The sequence below is a fragment of the Psammomys obesus genome, unplaced genomic scaffold (genome assembly GCF_907164565.1).
Source record: "Psammomys obesus unplaced genomic scaffold, mPsaObe1.curated_primary_1811, whole genome shotgun sequence".
In the NCBI taxonomy this organism is placed as follows: domain Eukaryota; kingdom Metazoa; phylum Chordata; class Mammalia; order Rodentia; family Muridae; genus Psammomys; species Psammomys obesus.
In genome coordinates this window covers 32,726,906-32,742,573 of record NW_026596079.1, presented here as the reverse complement: position 1 = coordinate 32,742,573, position 15,668 = coordinate 32,726,906, and the positions used below count along the sequence as shown (strand labels likewise).

Here is a 15,668-nt window from a genome sequence, read left to right as displayed (position 1 = left end):
TTTTGTTTTTGTTTGGGAAGAGTAGTTGAGAAACATAAGACCCATGTTCTGTTTTCTCCTTTTGTTTTCAAAGGTAAGTATCGCTACCGAACGACTTTTTGCTATAACAGCTGGGCTTATCCTTATGAGCCAGATGGATGGGTCCACACACTCATGGGTTTTAAGGAGAAAATGAATATTAGTTGATCTAAAAGGTAGATGTTGCTTTTCCTATAAAGAATTGGGATGTAGAAAGTATCCTTGGGAAGTCTAGATAAGGTTTCAAGCCTTGAGAACTAAGAGTTGAAGACAGATATACACAGAATTAACAAAGAGCAGATGAAATGGGAGCACTTCTAAAGAAGGGACAAATGTGGGATTGTGGAGGTGAGATGGAGTGTGTGTGTGTTGAGCAGAAGGTACAAAGTTCTTTTGGATTAGGGGATGGTGTTTGTCTTTCTCCTTAGGGCATATCAGGACTTGGTGAGAGAGAGAGAGAGAGAGAGAGAGAGAGAGAGTCAGTCTATGGTTTCTTGCTATACACTTTAGGGCAGTGTTTCTCAACCTGTAGGTTGGGAGGGGTGTTGAGTGACCCTTTAACAGGGGTTGCCTAAGACCACTAGAAAGCATAAATATTTATATTATGTTTCATAACAGTAGCAAAATTATAGTTATGAAGTAGCAACAAAAACAATTTTATGGTTGGGAGTCACCACAACATGAGGAACTTTATTAAATGATCACAGCATTAGGAAGGTTGAGAAGACCTGCTTTTAGGAATTGACTGGAAAGGCACATTATTGAGACCATAGCTTCATGTAGATTTTTTCCAGTATTGAATGGAGATGGATTGGAATAAATTAAAAGTGATACAGAAAAGTAAGTAGGCTGAATGGATATTAAAGAGGTGAACTCAACAGTCTTTGGTAAGGAAGTGGATATAAGAGATAAAAAGCTTCCTGGATATTCAGGAGTCTCTTCATCACTACCAGAGATGCACATATAAAATTATAAGTGACTTGAAGTGCACTTAAAGGAAACATTTTTGTTCCCTTCTGAAAACTCTCGCTGGAAGGGCTGGCTCAGTGTGCACACAGCACAGGTCAAGGAAGAGCAGAGGATTTGCTCATTTGGGAAGACTTCCATTTGTATCCTCTTCATCAAGCTTGCAGTGTGCTCAAGGCTAAAGGAGGTCTTAAAAGCCAATTTCATCAAGAGGGGGTGTGCTAGAATTTTATAAACATTTATATCCAGTGTTAAAAATGTGTGTTGAATGGTAAACTGTCTTCATTTTATCTACTTGCTTTACTTTTGATATTTCCTGAGGAGGCATTTGGGGAACATGTGTCTGATACAGCAAGTAGGGCCATGAAGGAGAGGTGCTCCCTGCTTTCAAAGGATTTTCAGCCAGGTACAACTGAGATGAACACAGAAAGTAAGCTAGTTTAAAAAATATGCATGTTCACGTTGTGTGCTGTCTGTTTTTTGGGTGCAGATAGAAGATGGTCTGGGCTTGGAGAGTGTGTGAAGTCTTGGCTTAAGATATAATTTGGAAACAGAGAACTAAGATTAGTGGAAATGAGGGGCTCTGACTTTCAGAGGGAATGGCTAAGTACCAGGTCATGCTCAAGATAAGCCTTGCATCCAGAGTGCTGGCTGTGGCATAGACTGAAAGGCTTAGAAGTAGCATGAGATGAGGCTGAAAATGTGAGCAGGGTAATTCAAGAAGGTGCAGGCAATAATCATAATTTTCTTACCTGGATCAAACTTATGTGTATGTGTGTGTTAGCCTTTATAAAAATAGTCTAAGGTACCAAATAAATGAGAAACCCCATGAGGGAGAGTAGACTTTGTGCGTCTCAGTCTGGGATTTTGTCTAGCTTGAATCTGTGCAAGTCTTTACATGCTGCCATAGTCTGTGTAAATTCATACATGGACCACTCCTCTTGTAATGATGTCTGTAGAGGATGCCTGGGTGGAGGAAAGTGAGCCTTGCAAGTGCAAATGTCACCCTGGCCCACAATGCTGAGGAGGAAATAGGACATGAGTGATGATTTGGGGCAATTAAAGCAGAGTAGAGAGAGAAGGAGGCCATGCTGTGCAGGGGGAATGATGGGCTTGTTTGCTGTGTGCTGGTGATTTACTACGCTGATAACTCATCAGGGTGGAGGTTGGCATCTCAGGATAGACTGTGATGACTGTGCCACATATCTTCTCAAAACCTTAGGAAAGGTTTGTCCAGACCATCTTTAGAAAAAAGCAAAACAAAACAAAAAACAAAAGTGAAATCATGGCTCAGAGAGAAAAATCTGATTTTCTCTACTTTGTACATATGCCATATTCCAATAAAATATTTATTTGACAGAAAAGAATAAATAGCCATTTTATAACAATCTCAAATCTGTTTCCCCATTGTCAGAATAATAAAACTATGAAATATTAGTTGTGTTTATAATTCAACCTCATTATTTTCACAACTGTTGCTTGAAAAAACACTCACACTATCAAATAAAATGTATCTTGATTGTAAAAAATAAACAAAAAATTAAAAACTGAAAAAATAAAAATCAAAACAGACAAACAAAATCAAATGAGACAAAAAAAAGCTAAAACAAAGCAAAATATCCTCAAAAAGCAAGCAAGCAGACAAACAAACAAAGAAAAACTCCAGGGAATTCATTTTCGTGTTGGTCTGCTCTAGAGTGTAGTTGATATACCCCAAGACACTCCATTGGAGAAAATGGATTTTCCCTTTCCTAGAAGGTAAAAAAATAGCTCCTTGGTCACAGTGTGCCTTTGTGTCCACTCGTGTGTCTCATTGCTGGGATTTTGTCTAGCTTGAATCTGTGAAAATCTTGTACATGCTGCCATAGCCTGTGTAAACTCATACATGCATCACTCCTGTTGTAATGATGTCTGTAGAGGATGCCTGGCTGGAAGAAAGTGAGTCTTGCAGGTGCAAATGTCACCCTGGCCAGCAACGTTGAGGAAGAAATAAGTACATTGAGTGATGATTTGGGGCAAGGAAAGCAGAGTAGAGAGAGGAGGCCATGCTGTGCAGGGGGAATGATGGGCTTGTTTACTGTGTGCTGGAGAAGTCCATCTGAGAAAAGTGAGCTTTGCTTCTGACTCAGGTGGGATAGCAGATACTTGGGGATTCTGTGCCCAGGGTGTGGCTCTGAATCATGTTGTCCACACAGAGTCCCCAATTCCTCATTTCAGCCATCCATCCATCCTCAGATGCATGGAAGGCACTGTTTTCTTGGAGTCATCAATCACCTCTGGCACTTACAGTCTTTCTACTTCCTCCTTTTTTTTGAAAGAGAGTGAGAGAGAGAGCAAGCAAGAGCATAAAGTTTGGGTGGGTGGGTGGGTAGGTAAGAAGAATATGGGAGGAGTTGGGGGAGGGAAACATGATCAAAAGATATTGCATAAAAAATCCTTTAAAAATATTTATTTATTGTGCTCGCTTTGGCAGCACATATACTAAAATTGGAACGATATAGAGAAGATTAGCATGGCCCCTGCACAAGTATGATACGCAAATTCGTGAAGTATTCCATATTTTTATATAATCCACCATGACCAAGTAGGCTTCATCCCAGGCATGCAAGGGTGGTTCAACATACGGAAATCCATCAATGTAATCCACCACATAAACAAACTGAAGGAGAAAAACCACATGATCATCTCCTTAGATGCTGAAAAAGCATTTGACAAAGTCCAACACCCATTCATGTTTAAAGTCTTGGAGAGATCAGGAATACAATGTACATATCTAAACATAGTAAAGGCAATATCCAGCAAGCCTATAGCCAACATCAAACTCAATGGAGAGAAACTTAAATCAATCCCACTGAAATCAGGGACAAGACAAGGCTGCCCACTCTCTCCATACCTCTTCAACATAGTACTTGAAGTCCTAGCCAGAGCAATAAGACAACTAATGGAGATCAAGGGGATAAAAATTGGAAAGGAAGAGGTCAAAGTGTCACTATTTGTAGATGATATGATAGTATATATGAGCGACCCCAAAATTTCAACCAGAGAACTCCTCCAGCTGATAAACCCCTTCAGCAAAGTGGCAGGATATAAAATCAACTCAAAAAAAAAAATCAGAAGCCCTCCTGTATACCAAAGACAAAAGGGCCGAGAAAAAAATTAGGGAAACAACACCCTTCACAATAGCCACTAATAACATAAAGTACCTTGGGGTGACACTAACCAAGCATGTGAAAGACCTGTTTGAGAAAAAATTCAAGTCTCTGAAGAAAGAAATTGAAGTAGATATCAGAAGATGGAAAGATCTCCTGTGCTCAGGGATTGGTAGGATTAATATTGTGAAAATGGCCATCCTGCCAAAAGCAATCTACAGATTCAATGCAATTCCCATCAAAATACCAACTCAATTCTTTACAGACCTTGAAAAAAAGATTCTCAGCTTCATATGGAGAAACAAAAAACCCAGAATCTCCAAAACAATCCTTTACAACAACAGATCATCTGGACGTATCTCCATTCCCGATCTCAAGTTGTACTACAGAGCAATAGTAATAAAAACTGCATGGTATTGGCATAAAAAGAGAAAGGAGGATCAATGGAACCGAATAGAAGACCCAGAAATAAACCCACATACTTATGAATACTCGATTTTTGACAAAGAAGCCAAAACCATTCAATAGAAAAAAGACAGCATCTTCAACAAATGGTGCTGGTCCAACTGGATGTCTACATGTAGAAAAATGAAAATAGATCCATATTTATCCCCCTGCACAAAACTGAAGTCCAAGTGGATCAAAGACCTCAACATAAAACCAGATACTCTAAATCTGTTAGAAGAAAAAGTGGGGAACAGCCTAGAACTCATTGGCACAGGAGACAACTTCCTGAACAGAACACCAGCAGCACAGGCTCTAGAGCAACAATCAATAAATGGGACCTCATGAAACTGAACAGCTTCTGTAAAGCAAAGGACACTGTCATCTAAACAAAACGACTGCCTACAGATTGGGAAAAACTCTTCACTAACCCTTTATCTGACTGAGGACTAATATCGAGTATATACAAAGAACTAAAGAAGCTGAAAAGCAGCAAACCAAGTAATGCAATTAAAAAATGGGGAACAGCTAAACAGAGAATTCTCAACAGAGGAATATCGAATGGCAGAGAAACACTTAAAGAAATGCTCAACCTCATTAGCCATCAGGGAAATGCAAATCAAAACGACCCTGAGATTTCACCTCACACCCATCAGAATGGCCAAGATGAAAAACTCAAGTGACAACACATGCTAGAGAGATTGTGGAGAAAGGGGAACACTCCTCCATTGCTGGTGGGAATGTAAACTGGTACAACCGCTTTGGAAATCTATCTGGCACTTTCTCAGACAATTAGGAATAGTGTTTCCTCAAGAACCAGCTATATGACTGCTAGGTATATACCCAAACTTTGCTCAAGTACACAAAAGGGATACTTGCTCAACCATGTTTATAGCAGCTTTATTTGTAATAGCTAGAACCTGGAAACAACCCAGATGTCCATCAACGGAGGAATGGATACAGATATTGTGGTATTTGTACACAATGGAATACTACTCAGCAATCAAAAAGGAGGAAATCATGAAATTTGCAGGCAAATGGTGGGATCTAGAAAAGATCATTCTGAGTGAAATATCCCAGAAGGAGAAAGACAAACACGGTATATACTCACTTATATAGACCTATAAGATAGGATAAACATAATGAAATCTATACACCTAAAAAAGATAATCAAGAGAGCAGACATGGGGTAAGATAATCAATCCTCGTTTAGAAAGACAGATGGGATGAGCATTGAACGTATGACAGGAGTCTACTGAAGGCATCTGAAAGACTCTAAGTAGCAGTGTTTTCAAAGCAGATACAAAGACTCAAATCTTTGGCAGAGTACAGGGAATCATATGAAAGAAGGGGAGTTAGTATGATGGAGAAAAAATAGGAGCTCCACAAGGACCAAATATATCTGGGCACAGGGTCTTTTCTGAGACTGACATTCAACCAAGGACCATGTATGGATATAATCTAGAACCTCTGTTCGGATGTAGCCCGTGGTAGCTCAGTAACCAATTGGTTTCCCATAGTAAAGGGAAGAAGGACTATTTCTAACAGGAACTCAATGGCTGGCTCTTTGACCTCACCACCCCCCAAGGGTGGAGCAGTCCTGTTAGGCCACAGAGGAGGGCTTGCAGCCAGTCCTGAAGATACCTGATAAAACAGGATCAGATGAATGGGGAGGAGGCCCCCCCCGAATCAGTGGACTTGGAAAGGCCCAGGGTGGAGATGAGGGAGGGAGGGTGGGATTGGGAGGGAATGAAGGAGCGGGATACAGCTGGGATACAGAGTTAATAAAATATAACTGACAAGAAAAAAATGAAATTAAAAAAATTATTTATTCAGTTTACATCCCGATTGTAGCTCCTCCCTTCCTCCATTCCCATCTCCTCCTTTCCTCTCTCCCCCCATTTCTCAGAAACAGAGGAGCCTCCCTACCAATTCCCCAGCTCATCAAGTCACCTCAGGACTGAAATGGTCTTTTTCCTCTTTGGTCTGGTGAGACAGCCCTGCCCCTCGGATGAAAAACTTCTTAAATTAAAAAAGAAAAGTACTCATATAATTTACAAAAAAATTATAAAACAAGCATTAACCTTTAGGAAATTATAAACAAAACAAAACAAAAATATATTTTGCAGGGAGGGTATCAGATATGAACATTGTATTTACATCTACCACAGACTGGGAAATTCCATATCATCTCATCCCTAGATAAAGTGTGACAGATGGACAACAGTTTTTGAGAGAGGTAAAACAGCTGCTTCCAGGGACCAGTTCTCACACAGCAAGTTCAATCTTAAGTGCAGTCTTGGACACATGTTTATACCAGATACAATCTGTCTTGAACACAGCCAGTTCAAGAGCGTGTCCTCAGAAAGAGAATGGGTGTAGGTGGGATTTGGAAGCAAGTAGAAAACTTTAAACAAAGTAGGGGAGGAGGGAAGTCCCACCGAGATAGTGAGGCTGGATAATTGACCTTTCCCGAAATTTCAGATGTCCTGTTGGGTACCTGAATGGTTAAATATGCATATGCTAATGAAAAAGGTCCTTTTTGATTAGCAGTAAATATTCTGTGCCTATGAAGACAGATCTGGAGTTTTACTTGTCATAGGTATGTGGCAGCTACACCAATGTCCTGAGCGACAACAGGGAACTGGGAAATGTGTACATAAATATGAGGGTGGTGGTGAAATGCTGTTATGAGAGAGAACACAGGAGCATGGCCAGCTGGGAATCTTCTGTGAAAATGGGGAGCGGCAGATGAACATGGGGAGCTCAAAGTCCTACTGTTAGTTTCCATCTGGTTTGTTCCCTGTGATGTTTTTGACTCCTACACTTTCATGTGTTGGGGGAGAAAGTTCTTTTGTTTTAGTCATCCACCGTAATATACATATATATATATATATGTATGTATGTATGTATTCTGCTTTCACAGATGAAGAAATTGAAGCCTGGGAACAATAGTTTTCCAAACCACACCTGCAATCTAATTTAAATAAAACTCCATTTCTACAGCATCCTACCAAATCAATGAGTCACTCTATAACACCCCCCCCCCCGTGTTCACACTCAAAAGCGGGTGTCAATATATCTGACTCCAGCGAATTCCAGTGAGTCCTGCTATAGAATATTGTAGTTGCTTTCATTTAGAAAATAGGCTAACTGAACAGCGAAAGGTTCAGCCTACACTCTAAAAGGACGCAATCATCCATAGTATGAATTTGTTCTTTTGTGAAGCAGACGATTTCATTTTGTTGCAGAGACTGCAGAATTAACTTTCTGTCCCCTTAATTGCCTTTGGTCTCAGAACAAACTTGTCTATGAACGTCAGCTGTGGAACACAGCTTGTGAATAATCAAGCAGGAAGGTTCATTTTCCAGTTGTTTTACTCCATGCTGTTCAGCTTAAATAAAGAGCATAGGAGCAAGGATTTTACATTAATTGCAGTGAGGCTTGTTGGGTAATGCAAATTAGCGCTTGTGCCACCACAGGGAAACACTTCCATTGAATCCTTTCCACGTTGACTCTATATGGTCTTCTGATGGATATACATCCTGATGTTTTTAAAAGGTGATTTAAAATAGTTCTATTGTAGAAGTATCTATTTGTTACATATTAACTATATAAAGGTTTTATTTTTATTATTATCATTATTATTATTATTATTATTTTTGTGGGCACTCTTTGAGGATCTTAGGCAACCAGGCCTGGTGTGCTAAAATGAATGGAGGCACCAAGGCTAATTCAGGAAGTCTGGGATGACTGTGGCTTCTCTGAAGACCATGTTTAAACTGGCAGAAGACACAGATCAGTGCTGTTTCTTCCTATATCTCCATGAGCAATAGACCTTCAATAAAGTTTCATCTTTAAATTTTTTTCTTCCTTCCTTCCCTCCCTCTCTCTCTTTCTTTTTTTCTTTCTCTTTCTTTTTCTTGCTCTCTCCCCCTCTCTTTTTGTGTGTGCAGTGTGTGTGTGTACACATGCATGCATGCACCAGAACACATGAATGTGTAGGTCAGAACACAGTTTACCAGAGCCAGTTCTCTCTATCATGTGGACCGGGAACTGAACTTACGCCATCAGGCTTGGTTGCTTTACATGCTGAGCCATCTCTTCAGCCTGTAAGTTGCATCTTCATTTCCTGTCTCATTGAGATTTTGCAGGGCAGCCTTTGTCTAGCCTCTAATACATCTGTGGAGCACACAGGAGAGGAGAAACAACGGCCGTCTTCTGTTCTACAACTAACGTTAGTTGTGATCACAACTAACTAGACAGTTAGTTGTGATGCTAAGGATAGGTGTTATGGAGATATTAAGTTGATTGCAGAGTAAGATGTGAGTGAGTGACTATATAGTAAAAAATCACTTTCTTGTTTCATGGCTCTGCCTCTGAAAGTTCAGATCTCTACTATCTGGACAGATTTAATATTTGAGAAGTAAAAGCCGATTGCTTAGTATTTCATAAGAACTGCTGTCACTTGGAAATGCATCTATCTTCTTTCCTACTTTTTATCTTTCTTCCAACTCCTGGGCCACAATTTAGGGTTCAGGAAAGAGAGTAATTGCTACGAAGGCATTTCTTTTTATCATTTAGGTGTCATCTCCTTAGGTTTTGAGTTATTCAGACAGGTTACATAGATTGTGACTTTCTCATTTTGTGGCATGTGTGTTTATTTCATTTTTATTTACTTCACTAATACAGATAGTTCAAAGACTACCCATCAAAGTTGATAATTGTCATGTCAGAGTAGTCATTTACAAAGCATCTTGATCAATTTAGCCCAGATTCAATCACACACTTGCATTTGTAACTAATTACCTGTTCCTTGAAAGTTTCTTTTCCATTTCTCCACATCTGAAAGCTCTATGACCTTGGAGAGGGCACTTAATTAGCCTGAAAGGATTTGGCTTAGAAAGTAAGGAATTACATGCTCTGTGCCATGAGATGCTAAGAGTTGAACGACAGGGTATGTGATACTCTTTTTTTTTTTAATTTTATTTTTTCTTATCAGTTACATTTTATTAACTCTGTATCCCAGCTGTGTCCCAATCCCTCATTCCCTCCCAGTCCCTCCCTCCCTCCCTCATCTCCACCATGCCCCTTTCCAAGTCCACTGATAGGTGATACCCTTAAGAGCTTCTACAAAGGTTTACCAAACACTGATGAACTGCCTATATTAACCTCTAATGCAGGCTTTATTCCTTCTTCTAATTCGAAGTCCTGCAGTCTTAGATCTCTGAAAGATTTTCATTATGTCCTTAAAGCTTTGCACAATCAGACAGTTGTCCTCCACAGCCAGTGAGTCATTCTTTGTACCATTCTGGGAGGCAGCTGTCTTTAGTCTCCTGCTGGCTGAAAGTATGTCTCCAGGGACAATCAAACTTGTTTCCCTGTGTGTAAGTGCACCAAGTGCATGCAGTGTCCATGAAGGCCAGAAGAGGGTGCCAGACTACCCGGAACTGGAGCTACAGAGAATTGTTAGCCACCAGGTGGGTACTGAAAACTGCACTGGTCCTCTGCAAGAGCAGTAAGTACTCATAAAGGCATCTGTGTCAACTCTCTACCTTCCAACGTTTAAAAGGCAATTGGTTCATGCTTGTATTGCCAAGCAAGATGCTATTCACAGACTGCACATGTATTGCTAGCATATATTCCAGGTTAGAACATCTCACAATACTGGGTATGACCATGCCCTGGATGCATTCTCATTGCTCCTGCAGGCCATCCTGCTCTGTGGCCCTGAGACTGATAGGGAGAGGCTGCTCAGTTTCTTTTGGGGTTTGACCTCAGGCAGCCTCAATAGGACATTTGAGTTATGGAATAGAGGAAAGTGGAAACAATGGTTTTCACACAAAGGGAGTCCAAAGGCTAGAGTGCCTCCATTGTAGGTCCCTCCTCTTGTTACCTGGGTCTTCTTCATTTAGGTTCTCTGGTTTCTAGTTGTGTTTTCATCTCAAATTTCAGGTCTGAGAGTGATAATAGTTCTCCCTAGTTCCTACCCCCTGAATATTACATTATCTCTGCAAAGAAGAGGTCAAGTGATAGTTACTACACCAATAGTTCTTTATTAAGCTGCCTTAAGATAGTCATTCATGTGTTTCCTATTGGGCATGATGATGGCTCTGGCTCTGATAAATTTAGGCAACAAATATGCTTTCAAAGAATACAATGTTATGATACTTTTATTCTAGAAAAGAAAACAGATAATTAATAAATAAATATGCAAAAATAATTGTGAAATCAATTGCATAAAAATGGTTTATTTGACAGAACAAAAGAAGAATATTGGGTGCAAAATATGACATCATATACAGAAGACCCTAACTACTGTCCAAGGGATCATTGATGATCACAATAAAAAAGAAACAAGTGAAGGCATTTATAAAGAAAATTGCCTGCACTGGTACTGCAATTGAGCATCAAGGATATGGAGAAGACATAGGTGACTACAGGGTGATTGGAAAGAATGTATGCCAGCTCCTGTTGGACCAAGGACGATCAACTGAAGGTTCACAGGTTTTAAGTGCCTGTATCTCTTTGAAAATTTAATGAGATTTTCTTATCAATGAGTAGAATTTTTTTTTCCTGTCCCTTGTCACAAATTTAAAAACAACGGAGCTTATATAATATAATTTGGTGTTCACTTTAAACTCGGACTAACTCCTTCGTACAATAAACTGAAAAAGAGATGAAACACAACAAAAGATAATAGAATGCCAGTAGAAATACTGCTGGCTCAAAGGTCCATGGATAGGAATAGGAAAGAACAAATTTATAGAAATTGCCATAGTGGTTATACATTGCAGTTAGAGTGTTGAGAGGAGATGGAAGGAAAGCAGAAAGGGACCAGTGTCATGCTCAGCCTGGTACCAGGAAGCAATTCTTGGAGAAATCTGGTTAGTGCTGAATGTGCACAGATGACTGTGTTAATGTATGCTTGCTTTCCTCATCTCACTTACCTGGAGACTCCAGGAAGACAACAGATCAATAGCCATTTCTTTCATACTAGAAAATACAGATGTACCTGTATGTGTGAGGTACATTTTAAAATGAAGTTTCATTGTGATTTTTGAAGACTCAGGTCAATACTTGTCCATCCCCTTTCCATTTTCTAAGACATACCTGGAATTCTTTGCTTCTGCTTTCCACTTCTTGTCTCTGGGTTTGTCATCCATATGTCTAAACCTGCATCTATTTTAAGCCATTGCAAAATATTTTTCCAGAAAGCCAGCCAGGTGTGTAGCTTATTACTTCTCACACAGAGCTTTCCTTGTACTTTCTCCTCCCTTTAAACTTAAGGAAACATTGTTTCTGATTTTAAGGATCAGGCCTCTCACTGTACTTAGGTGTCCAACTCTCGTAAAACTTGATCTCACAGCCAGCTTTGATCCTGATCCTTTAGCCACTTCTGCAATGCACAGTAAGCAGGAGTCAGCAACACAGCACCCTGCACACTGCATCCTGTCACACAGAACCCGGTAACACTACCCCACAACACTGCATTCTGTAACACTACACTCTAAAATACTGCACCCTTCAACACAGCACCCTTCAACATAGCACCTGAAACACTGCATCCTGCAGCACAGCATCCTGCAATACACCACTCTGAAACACAGGACCCTGCAACACAGCACCATGCAAGACTGCACCCTGCAACACAGCACCTTGTAACACTGGATGCTGCTACAGAAGACCCTGCAACACATCACCCTGAAATACATGACCTTGCAACACTGAACCCTGAAACACAGAACCCTGCAACACAGCACACTGCAACACATCACCCTAAATACATGACCCTGTAGCACTGTACCCTGCAACACAGCATGTTTCAACACTGCACCTTGTAGTACAGCACCCGAAACTCTGCCCCCTGTAACACTCCACCCAGCAACAAAGCACCCTGAAACACAGGAGCCTGGAACACTGCACCTTGCAATACAACACCCTGTAACACAACATTGCATCCTGCTGTAGGCTTAGATTTTTCACCAAACCTACTTTATTTAGGGTTCCTAAACTCTTCTACCTCCCTTCTATCCACTGACCAGAGGCAGGGGAGAAAGAAGGTTACTAGGTAAAGGGGATTGTAGACCTTTTAGATGCAGTTTTTTTTGGGGCATGAGTCCACTCTTCATTGTCCCGACACCCACAGTCCAATCCAAAGGCCAACACCAAGAAACAACACGGATCAGCACGATTTAGTAGATTGGGACAAGTCAGCAAAAGTTGCAAGACTCAGTTGGAGTGCCCCGAGAGGTTCTCTGCAACATTTCTCTCTGTGAAGTCAAGTGCTGAAGCACGAAGGTCAGTGATGTTGATCCAAAAAGCGATGTCTCACTGTCTGTGTGCTTCCGTATATCTCCTCCATCAGGGTCCACCCACCCATAGTCTCAACTGGCAAAGTCATGCCCCTCGCATGAGAGAGCTCACAGCAAAACATCACATGCCCCCTCACAAGACAGCTTCTAACAAAACATCCCGTGACTCAACTGAAGAAACCAGAAACTTCTACTTCACCCTACAACCCTGCACCCTGTAACAGCACCCTGTAACAGCACCCTGCAGCAATACCCCGAAACACTGCACGCTGCTAAGTCATGGAGGCCTTTCTTTCTTCCTTCCTTCCTTCCTTTCTTTCTTTCTTTCTTTCTTTCTTTCTTTCTTTCTTTCTTTCTTTCTTTCTTTCTCTCTCTCTCCTTCCTTCCTTCCTTCCTTCTTTCTTTTGTCTCTTTCTTTCTTTCTTTTCTTTTTTTTTCTTTTCTTTATTTACTTCCCAGATAAAGTGTTTTTATTCCAGATAAAGATTTTGAAATTGCATAGGCATCATGATGAAAGCTTATAATCCTAGAACTCGGGTTGCTATAAGCAGGAAGATTGCAAATTCAAGGCAAGCCTGCACTACATAGAAATACTTATGGTCATCCTGAAGATCTTTGCACCAGCAAATTTCACTAACTATATTTTATTGTTCTTTAGTACCTTGTCAATCATGTGTCAAGGCAAACATAGCCTCCTCTGAAAATTTTCCCAATTTTGTCAATTTTAAAATAAGTTGTTTTGGTTGAAAGTCTATTTTATTAGATATTACGATGGCTACTCCAGCTTGCTTCTTGTGTCTTTTTGCTTGGAAAACCTTTTTCCAAGCAACCCTTTACTCTGAGCTAGTGCCTGTCTTCGTTGCAGAGGTATGTCTCTTGAATGCAGAATATTGGATCCTGTTTCCACAACCATTCTGTCAGTTTGTGTCTTTTTATTGGAGAGTTGAAACTACTGATGTTAATAGATATTAGTGACGAATGATTGTTAGTTTCTTTTATTGTGGAATTGGTGGTGATTGTGTGTTTGTGTGCTTGTTTTTTTTTTGTTTTTTTTTTTTGCTTTTTGTTGTGATGGTGTCTTTAGCTTGTGTTTTCTTGAGTGTAGTTGATCTCATTGGGTTCAAGTTTTCCTTCTAGTATCATGCAGCCACAGAGGAAGATGATGCAGCCAGCCTTGATGAGACCTGACAGGCCAGGGTCATATAGAAGGGGAGGACGGGGACTAGGGAAAGGGCATAGGGGAGAAGAGGCAGGGAGGGTGGGACTGGAAGGAGATAAGGGAGGGGGCTGAGCAGGGATATAAAGTGAATAAGTTGTAACAAATAAATATATAAATAAAATTAAATTAAAAAATAAAATAAGTAGTTTTAAAAAGAAACTTAAAAATATAGTATAACCAGTTATGTAAAGAATCTGTGAGTTTATATACAAATTTAAAAAATGGCAGGGCATGTGTTTTGATTATTGTATTAAAATACTCAGACTACAATTCTATTTTATTGATTTAGTCAATTGTTCTGCTTGAGGATACCTTCAATAAGCAGTTATAAATATTATTCAATAGTTAGAAAAAGATATTAGTTGATCAAGTAGAATTTCAAAATGAAGCTTTTCTGATAGAGAATGTGGTCAGCGAATAATGCTGGATACAGAAATATGTGAGTTTTCCAAAATCGTGTTTTTTAAAGTTATGATTCCTATTATGATGATTAACATGAAACAGTCAGAGATAGAATGATAGTTGCAATGATAAATACTGGATAATACCAATTGGAGTTAACTGGTTTCAAATCATAAGTAAATAAAATTAGAAGAGAATTCATTGAGGAGTTGTATGAATGGAGGGTCACAGGAGTACAGGAGAGGGCACAGAGGGGTGAATATCATAAAATACATGTGTGCATGTTTGAAATTATTTTTTATAATTTGTTATATTTTATTTCTTATTTATTTTAAATATTTTTCATTTTTTATTTTTATTAATTATACTTTATTCACTTTGTATCCCCCCATAATCCCTCCCTCATCCCCTCCCAATCCCACCCTCCCTCCCCCTTCTTCATGCATGCCCCTCCCCAAGTCCACTGATAGGGGAGGTCCTCCTCTCCTTCCTTCTGATCTTAGTCTGTCAGATCTCATCAGGAGTTTAATAATGAAAAAGGTTTTGGAATTAGACCTATGTATGTGATTTAGGAATTACTCTATTGTCACCACTAGATGGCAGGAGTGAACAACAAAAATAAACTCCACTCCTGCAGCAGCAAAGAAAGAAAAAAAAAAATCCGTTTTTATTTCTCCCCTCTTTTCCCTTCCCTTCTCCACTTATTATAGGCTCATTTCCTCACTCTTCCTCTCAATGCCCCCCACTGTCCTTGTGTTTACAGATGTAATTTTGAAAAGCTTTGCCTGCTTCTGTAGATTTAGATGTGAAAATCGGCCACAAGAAGTTGTAATATTAAAAAATGCACAAAATATTTTCTTGCATTAAAGAGGTATTCATAACTGCTTTGTGCTGGGGGGGTGGGGTCGAGCTTCAGAATACAGCAAGCCTTCCTCTAGGGCTCTCACATGGAGGCAGAGTGAAGTCTGCTGGTGTGGAGTGGTAGTGGAAGGTGCAGACAGAACATACTAGAAATCTTAGGGCACTGATAAGATCTGTTCTATCTCTCAGTTATTATCAAAGCATTGGCTTGGCAAGGATCAAAGTACTGAACTGAAGTTTTTATTTGAAGCAAAGCAAAGCAAAGCAAAGCAAAGCAAAGCAAAGCAAAGCAAA

At 39.9% G+C, this 15,668-nt stretch overlaps 1 protein-coding gene and 1 non-coding gene across 8 annotated transcripts in view; both read left to right on the top strand.

The window, feature by feature from the left end:
- The window catches only part of LOC129690631 (nonsense-mediated mRNA decay factor SMG5-like), a 124,869-nt gene that overhangs the window by 60,603 nt on the left and 48,598 nt on the right, over positions 1 to 15,668 (top strand). The window lies entirely within an intron of this gene.
- LOC129690923 (U6 spliceosomal RNA) lies at positions 3,442 to 3,548 on the top strand. The gene has a single exon (XR_008722376.1). It is a non-coding gene; the product is annotated as a U6 spliceosomal RNA (small nuclear RNA).